Raw genomic sequence first — 9,864 nt, 5'->3', positions numbered from 1 at the left:
CACAGTTCTTTCTCTATTCAGCATTCCTGCCTTACATTTCCCCTCCTTGATAAAGATCGAAAAGGGAAATGAGATTTTTATCACATTAATTTAGGCAGACTTAAATGCAAAGACTCTCTCAGGCAATTTTCTTGGTGGACAACAGAGATAACAGGACAACGCTATTACATAGATGGTCAACATGGTGATATAAATGATAATTAAACCTAAGGGATTGGTTAGTATAGACGTAATACTAATAGAACCTACGTCTCCAACGATGTTTCCAAATAACTTGGTCCATATCGTTTCTCTTATATGGATTTTCTTACCAATTTGGACTATCTGATTCACAGAATGCTGGACCACAACATGTATTCTTTCGCTAGCATTCTTGATGTCTGAAATAATTTGTTTTAGATCAGGGTGCTCCATCATGTTTTTAATAGCGTTAATGTTTGGCCCTAATGACACCGGTGTTATGGTATCTATTATGGCATATCGTACCGTAATATCCTCAAACTCAGCATTGATCACAGTAACGCTGATGTCACAGCCTTTAATTTCAAAGACCCTACATAGACATAAATTCGTTAATTTTGGCATGACTACCGTATAGAACTTATTTACGGTAAATGAGGGACATAGGCTTCTTATGCACACCCAGTGCTGATGTATTTGCACAACCACTGACTTATTTCCCAAAAGAGTAGAGTGTAATTCATTATTTAGGCAGAGATGACCCTGAGTCCATAAGTTAGATGTACATACATATCCCAAATGCTCTTGGGACATACACGCTTGCATATTTACTAATTCAAAAACACCCTCTGAGTTTTGACGCACCCAGGCTCTAGTTGTAATAGGCATCATTACTGAACCATTAAGATTCAGTCCAAGCGTAGCTATTGGATATATCAATTCTTTCTGTGCGCTTAGAACTGTTAAAAGCACAACATGCAGTACATCATACTTAGGGTCATATTCAGCATGTAGCACATTCCATAGGTCCGAATTCTCCCTTTCGAAAGCTGTAGATATTCTCTTAATTAGGGTGGCAATTTCCACAGGAAGATGGCCTGCTAATGAATCACGGATTATACTGCGTGATAAGACAAATAACATATTCTGCACTTGGGTGCAGGCTAATGCTAGGGCAGTATCATTAATAATCTCTTGCATGCCTTCTAACATTTTCACATGATCTTTTTCCTGGGAGTCAGCCCACTTTGGTAACAAGTCGGTTAACTTTCATTGTACTTTGTCCAACCCTAATAAAGACTCTTCGAGAGGGTGTATTAAATCTTCGGTACCCGCGGTTAGTTTGGCCAAGTTTTTAGACAGGTGTGCATTATCGATGGCATTAGCAACACCCATGCCAGCACCTACTCCGCCTAGGACCTTAGCCACAATGTCTCTTTTGGCTCTGGTTTGTTTTTCAGAGAAGGTGATAGATTGTAGCCATTTGTACCAGCCCTGTAAGAGCGGCTCCACAAAAGGCTCACACCTTTCATTTATGTCAGTGGCGTAGGAAGATATCGGCACGTGTACCCATCTGACGTGGTATTTGGGTTCTATAAGCACTTGCCGAGCCATATTGGTCTTAACTACATAAGGGCCAATTTCATGACGGTCAGGCTCTTCAGCTACTAATATTTTCACTGGAAATTTAACCCCGAATAATCCTAACACCGTCCAGGTGTTGGATTCGGTGATGTTTTCTATAAATACTCCAGTACACTCATAACTAGCTGGCTGTGGATCTACTATACAGCTTGGTGATGCAGCAAACTGACTAGTTCTGTGTGGTGATCTATTTGCTGCACAGGTCAATGGCACTGTGGCACGTATTACTCTTGCTGGTGATATAACAGTAGCATCTATTGTAGTCGTAGTAAAATGATCGTGATAAAATTTTATCACCCATACGACTTGTCCTGGCTTCACTATAGGATGATACAGAACGTCCAGATATACACATGTTGAACCAGTCCATCTAGGAGCTATTATTTTGCAATTGGTCAGACATCGTCTATTATGTATATCTGACGATGCATGTGCCATGGTTTCATTTATGCAGAGATGGGGGTTAACAAATGTCCATAGGCATCTCTTGGACGGAGACGTTTCTACTAGCATATTTAACCAACCAGGGACGGTAAAACCATTAGCTTTAGTCTCATCTTTACTCATCGTAAAATATAATAATATATTGCCTTCTATTTCATCTCGAACAAATAGATGGCAAACCCGATGATCTTGCTCTACTCGAATTGTGACCATTTGACTCTTAAAAATGGGAAGCCTAACCTCCCAACGATTAGTATTACCTCTCAAAGGCTTATATGTTTTGGAATTGATCACCTGGCGGTTATAAACTAGATCTCGGGATTCACGATGAGTCCAGACATATCTTTTTGGTGTCATGAAATCATATTGATGTTGTTTCAAAGGTTTAATGTCCCATTCCCTTAGAGGGCGATCTATTGCTTGACATCTCCATAGTTCATCTTGATGGAATGTCAGACCCTTTAAGTATGCACCAATCGTCGACCCATCTTTTTGTTTAAAAACATGTCCACCTAAGTCCACCCATTCAAGACCATGAGCGCCTTGCACTAATTTTTGAATAGCGCCCTTTTCTACCGTAACCTTTTTTACTGTACTCTGTCTGGTTGGAATTATTACTTTAGTCGTTACAGGATTTAGAATGCTTATCATAATAACACATAGCAAAATTGGCAAAATAAATGATGTCTTCATGGTGGAATGCTCCTGTTAAATACAAACAATAAAGATTTTGATTAAAACCTCCTCACTAGATCCTTTCTTAGATGCTTCCATACTCTTCCTTCCTAGCTCTCTTCCATTTAAGTTTCTTCTCTAATTTCCTTTCCACTCTTTCAATTGGCTCACGTGAAACCATTTAAGGATCTTCCTTTTCCTACTGACTATTTCCACCTGATAGACGGTGGGTCCAGCTTTGTTGACGATATAACACGGACCCAACCATCGCGGACTCAAAGGATGGCTCTTTTCACTGAAATGTCGGTACATGATCTTGCTTCCGACCTCCCAGTTTTGAATCTTAAAATCTCCTGTGAGTCTTTTATCCATTTTCTGGATATTGCCCTTTAGCGTCTGCGCTACTGTGTGCTGTATATCGGACAAATTATTCAACAATTGCTGCAAATATTCAGCTACTTTGATTTTTGGTTGAAAGTCATCAGGAGGTACCCCTCCTTCGATCCACCAGAGCTCGGGCGTCTTCATAGGTCTTCCAAAGAGTACTTCATGAGGAGAGTACCCAGCGGATCCCATAGTGGATCGAGTAGCCATGAGTATAAGTGGGAGATGAGTATCCCACTGTTTGCCGGATTTTTCGACAACTTTTCTTAATGCAGTTTTCAACGTACGATTTGTTCGTTCAACCAGCCCAGATGACTGTGGGTGGCCTGCAATATGGAACAGCTGTTTAATTCCTAAAGCAACACAGAGTTGTTTAGTGATCTCTGCAGTGAAATGAGATCCTTGGTCACTATCAATGATAGAAGGCAACCCATATCTCGAAAAGACCTCATTTAAGAGCACGCGAGCAGTGGTCTTTGCGGTACAATTTCGTGTTGGAATAGCCTCTATCCACTTGGTGAAAGAATGTACGATGACCAGGCAGTATTCATTACCACGGCTTGTCCTTGGCAAAGGGCCAATAAAATCAATCTGTAATCTTTGCCATGGTCCAGTGATTACTTGATGTTTCAGTGGAATTCTGTTGTTATGTGCCTTCGGGTTATTTTGGGCACACTGCAAACAGTTATTAATACAATGTTCCACATCTGCCCGTAGTCGAGGCCACCAAGCAACACTCTTAATCCTACTGACAGTCTTCTCTACTCCAAAGTGACCTTGTGCATGTGCTAGTTCAATTAGTTCTTGGCGCAGGATGGCAGGCATTATCAGTAATGGATTCCCTGCTTGTTGGTCGGACACCATCTCTTGTGCCATAATCGGCCCATTTACATGCTTCGTTATTACATAATCTTTATACCGGCTCTGTTCTAACAACTGCATCACTTCTCGGTCTTTCTCTTGCAGTTTAACTATGTCCACAGAATCCTTTAATGTCGTCTGGTTTGTTACGGCATCGATCTTTTCTTCATACGCCGCTGGGAGTTGCCAAGTCATATTCGATGGTAGTGTGGCTGCTTGTTTTGCCAATTGATCTACTGCATTATTTAACACTGAGATTTCTTGGTGATCTTTTCGGTGGGCTCTCACCTTAAAAAGGAAAGTTTTTCCTTTCCGATTTTCTGCAAGACTCCATGCGTAATTTAGTAATTGGGCATAGATGACGGGACGATTATCCGTGGTGCACATGTTACGTTGCTTCCACACAGTCATCCAATCGATGAAAGATCTTAATACCCAATCAGAGTCTGTACATATGGTGAGGTCCTGATCATTGGCATTTTCTAAAGCTAAAATAATAGCAACTACTTCAGCAGCCTGTGCGGAAGGAAGGCTCACTCGTCTTAGAATCTTCCTTCCAGATGCCACATGCAGTGCAGCAGCACCTGTGATGACTTGTCCATTATTTTGATAGCAACTTCCATCCACGACCCAGATATTTTGAGGAGTCGTCTTCCGGACTTCTTCGTATTTTGACATCAGTACGAAGGGTGACTTAATAGTGGACGTGGCTTCTTCCGGTATTGGACACACATGTAAATCTTCCGGCCTAAGTGGTTGACACAAAATGGCAGGAACCAGTGATTGCGTTTTCGTTGGCTCCACCACGATGTCGTGGTTCATTAGAGTGAGGGTCCACTGCACCAAACGTGGATGACTCACTCTTCCGTTATTCGCTTTTCCAGAAATGATGTACCGAACGGGAGTATGACTCGATTTCAGGACGATTGGTGATTGTCCAATTAGGTACTCCCAATCTATGAGAGCCCATGTCAAGGCCAAAACTTCCTTTTCACATGGTGTGAATTGTTGTTCCACACCAGACAAAGTCCTTGAGCCGTAAGCAACTGGTTTTAGGGTGGTGCCATGATGCTGCATTAGCACTGCTCCAATTGCTTCTCTACCGGTGGTCAGTGATAGATGATATTCCTTAGTCGGATCGGGGTACGCTAGTGCTGGTGCTTTCATCAAAGCAGTTTTTAACTCGAAAAAGGCTTGTTCCTGCTCCGAACCCCACTGCCATTCCTGTCGTTTATTCAGGAGTTTGTATAAGGGTCGGGCGGTCTTCCCGAATTCTTCAATGAAATCCCTACAGAATCCAATAAGACCAAGGAACATACGGAGGCCATGGACATCAGTTGGAGCTGGTAATTTAGATATCAGTTCCACCCTGTCCTTGTCAGGTTTTCGACCTTCCACACCTAGATTCACACCCAGGTATGTGACCTCTTGTTTGATCAATTGAGCCTTCTGAGGGTTAATTAGAAATCCTGCTTGTTCCAACGCAGATAGAACTTCATCCAGGACTACTAGATGAGTGGCACGATCTTTGGTGGCGATCAAGATGTCGTCCACATATGAGATTACATTGACCTTATGGGGAATATCTTTCAGTGCCTTTGACACCATACGATGACAAATAGTTGGAGAGTTGTGGAATCCTTGTGGAAGTCGGGTAAAGGTATATTGCTGATCATTGAATGTAAATGCGAACTTGTGCCATGATGTCTCGGCAATCGGTATGGAAAAGAACGCATTGGATATGTCCAGCACTGAGAACCAACGAGCACCATTGGCAATTTGAGCCACGATCTCTGGATATTTGGCGACAACTGGAGCCATACGGGGAGTAACTTTATTCACCCCTCGATAGTCTACCGTCAACCTCCAGGTCTTCCCATCTGCCTTAATAACCGGCCATATTGGAGAGTTGCAGGGACTCTGAGTTTTAATTAGAACTCCCTGAGAGATCAAAGCATCGATTGTTTCTTTAATGCCTTGTTGCGCCTCCACAGGAAACCGATACTGTCTCATAGGTTTCGGGTCTGGACCAGCTACTTCCACAACTTCTTTGGTCTTTCCACAACTAAGCTTGTGTCTTGCAAAGACTGCTACATGACGATCTATAACACCTTGCACATCATCTTCATGTGCCTGGAGCTGAAGTTCTTCATGTGCCTTTAAAGCTCCCAGTCGATGAACACTAGGTATTACTGTAGCACTTGCAGCATCTCCTCTAGGCACTTGTATCAGGAATCGGTTTGGCAAGTCGATAACAAATCCAAACTCCTTCAACAAGTCTATCCCCATAATGCCAACACCATCTAAAGCTTGTAGTCCGATTGGTATCTGAGCTGTAGCGCCCCCAACTCGACATTGAATGGAGTTGGTAAAAGGAACCTTTGACGTCTTGCCATTATACGACTGTAGATTCTTAGTATGACTTACTTCTACTTGTCTTACAGTATGAGCAGATGTTGTACAGACAATACTCGTGGACGCCCCTGTATCCACAAGCATTCTTTGCATAATTATCCCGAATCTGCCTCTTAATTCTACCATAATGGTGGGTCTCCCGAAAAAGTCAAACTCAATCGGTGCCACGATTTTCAGGGGCCGAGGCAGATTTCGGCTTCCTCAGTAGAGGGTACCATCTATAGCGGAGATCTGAGCAGGATGACTCTCCCTGGATATAGCGGCCGCACTATTGTTTTCAAATTTTGCAAGTGCTTCGAAGATCTGATCGATATCCATATCCCGCACTTTCGGCCAAGGGAGATATCTAGCCAACCTGTTGGCCAGTACCTGCCTAGTTGCAGCTAATTGCTCCCTTCCTCCTTTAAACATTTTAGTAGGCTGAAAAGGTAACTTAGCCACATTATCCTGCTCATTTTGTCTGTCCTGATTCTGATAAGGACGATAAGAAGCTGCCCCAGGAGGAGGAGGTGGTGGTCGTCTCCTTCCTTTTGTCTGAGACCTCACTTCTTTTACTTCCGAAATCTTTCTTGATGGGCCTGCCACTTTTATTAATCCAGCTTGCGACTGCCACTCAAAGATCTCTCTGATCTTATTTTTCATTATCGCTAAAGGTACTCTCTCAATATCTAAGCTGCTTAAAGCTGCTTTTACTGAAGGGAGTAACCCTAAAAACAAAGATCTCTTAAACTCTGGGGTATCATGGGTGGTATCTCCACTTCCCCCTGGATTCAATCCTGCCAGGCCATGAAGCAATTCTTTCCGTATAAAATAAAGTTCGGGTCTTTCACCTTCTTGTTGTTTACTGGAATAAAATCGTCCCCGAATATCATCATTTGGATAAAATATATCATATAAGGCCTTATAAATTCTGTTAAAATCTGGGTGAATTGAAGTGGCAAGGTCAGCTGGGAAGGCGATAAAATCTTCCGGAAGTAAACATTCTTTAATGACTATTAGCAGATCATCACTTGTAAGATTGGTCCTGGCTAATTTTGCCATCCAATCTATTGCATTGGCTTTCCTACAGGGGCCCAGATTTTGTCCCACAGCTCTAGCCTGCTCAGGTGTCAACACTCTCCGCTCATATTTTACAATGGGATTCGGGTCATTAGGGTGGAACACCTCAGTGGTGATAATGGGTTCCACCATGCCCTCTACTAATTCATTGGTTAAGATGGTATTTTCGTAAATATCCTTCTCAATACCTTCGTTAATGGCAGACACAAAACCTCTAGCCAGTCCTAATTTATGTTCTAGTTCCTGTACCTTCCTATTGCACTCGGTATGATCTACCACGGCGGTTTTAACTTGGCTTTTTTCATTTAACAGGTGTCGCACGGTAGCCTTGGAATCATTAAACTTTGCTACCTTGTCGGTCAGTTCGCTTTCCAATTGCTGACACCTCTTAATGACATCCTCCATTTGGTGTGTTAAAGCATCCCGTTGAGAGCATAAGGTGCTATATTTAGTCTCTCTCAGCGTTAAATCCCCTTTTAATTTACTAATGGTTGCATCTTGTGCCATTCTGATCTCATTGGCATCATTTAACTGTTTACTAATAGCCTTCACCTCGGTATCCAATGCTCCAGCCACCATGGCCAGTCCTTGTATGATAGCTGCCTTTTTAGTCTTTCTATTGGGCTTGGGTCTTGTCTGGACAAACTTTTCCCACATTAACTTAAAATTTTCTAGACAATTCTCCCCTTTAAGATCATTCTCATCCCATACATTAACATTTTTAACAAAAACATTAACATCATCCTCTAGTACACTTTTATTTAACTGCTCCGCCGGCTTGCATCCATGTATGCCGAAAATTCTGGGTACTTTCTTAGAGGCCATACCTAAGTCCTGTGAGCTACTCACCAACTCACAAAACTAGATAAAACCTGATAAAGTCTGGGGTTATTGGGTACAGTAGGTTGATCAAGCCTCACTGTCCCACAGAATTTACCTTAAAACTATCAAAAAGAAAATAATAATTGTGCAGTTTGGGTTTGGTCCACCTTGGAACCCTGCACAATAAGCTGCGCAGCACCTTTGGGGTGCTCCACGCAGTAAGCGGCGGTTGCCAAGCAACGCCGACAAACGTTCCGTGCTAGGCAACGTTCCAGTATGCAAATTACCCTATGCAAATGTTCACCTATTTAAATTACCCTGAACGTTCCACGCCAACCCAAAATGGCGGAACAGCGAACGTTTGGAACCCTCACAGGAAAACTTTTATGAGGGATTTAAAATGAGGTTTCTGGCTGCAACCGAGACCAACCTCTTAGTTCGATGTTACTTCGAACCACGGGCTCTTGGTATGTAATTTAACCAAGCCGGGCTCTCTGTATACCTACAGAGAGTTCCGGATCCCCAGTCCGGACCACTCCGAGCCGAACTACCCAAATCACTAAGCCTTTGGCTTAGGCTGAAATCCAAATGTCAGGCTCGAATTGCTTACTTCGAACTGCGTCCAGTCCGAACTAAGGCTTATCTCGAGACACTGACTTATCTTTACTTAACTTAACTTAACTTAACTTCTCTTAGTTCGAACTAAGAGAACCCACTTAACTCCATACTCTAAAGTTACTAGGCCTCTTAAAGGGGCAGTGACCTAAACTGATGGTGGGCCCGTTTTTCAAGTGGAGAATAAGGAAGAGGTTGGGCAGTTTCGGAGGTTCCTGGGGCCCCAAAACTATGGGTGGCCAGTCCACAGCCCAAGGATACCTATCCCCTCCTTGTTACCCTCTATCTACCTAAAACCCCAGCTACAAAACAGAACCAACCCACAAGCCACACTCTTGGTGTTCATTTGAGGTATATAAATTGTAAAAATAAAACTATGAAATGACACTCTGAGAGGGTCCTGCCGCGGTCGCCACAATTCTGTTACCTGTATATCGACAGAGTTAGGAAGGATGCCTTAAGGACGACCTTCCGAAGGTTGATTTAATAACCTGACCAATCCTCAAGGGATGGTACTTAAGGTAACGACCCTCTACTCCGTATCTAATCACCGGAGAATGTCAAATCTTAGCTTATAAGGCGCGCAAAATAAAACGTAAGTCTGTTTTAAAACTGAAAACCACAGGACTATATTGTTACAAATAAACTTAACAAAACAATACCTCAAATGAACACACACAAGGGGGCAGTCCCCTTTATACAAAAACCTAAAGGATAAGAAGGGGAAGTCCCCTCAAACCCTTGAATACTACCAGAGTCTACGACGATGGTGGAGCTGTGGAAGCTGGTGACCTCAAGCCTTTGGCTGATTTGGAGCCTCGGGCGAGGAACGACCAGGCGATCCCTCGTCGGGCGATTCGAGACCGGATAGTCCCACGAAGGCAGGAATTGGGAACGACGACCGGCGATTCATCTTCCACGAATCGTTCTCTCGTCAGCCCTTTTCACGCTCTTCGGTAGCGTCTCGAACCGGCGATGGTAGAC

This window comes from Pelodiscus sinensis, chromosome 1 (genome assembly GCF_052426305.1).
Source record: "Pelodiscus sinensis isolate ZL-2025 chromosome 1, ASM5242630v1, whole genome shotgun sequence".
Lineage (NCBI taxonomy): Eukaryota > Metazoa > Chordata > Testudines > Trionychidae > Pelodiscus > Pelodiscus sinensis.
The sequence above is the reverse complement of the archived record's forward strand: the minus strand, read 5'-3'. Positions refer to the sequence as shown.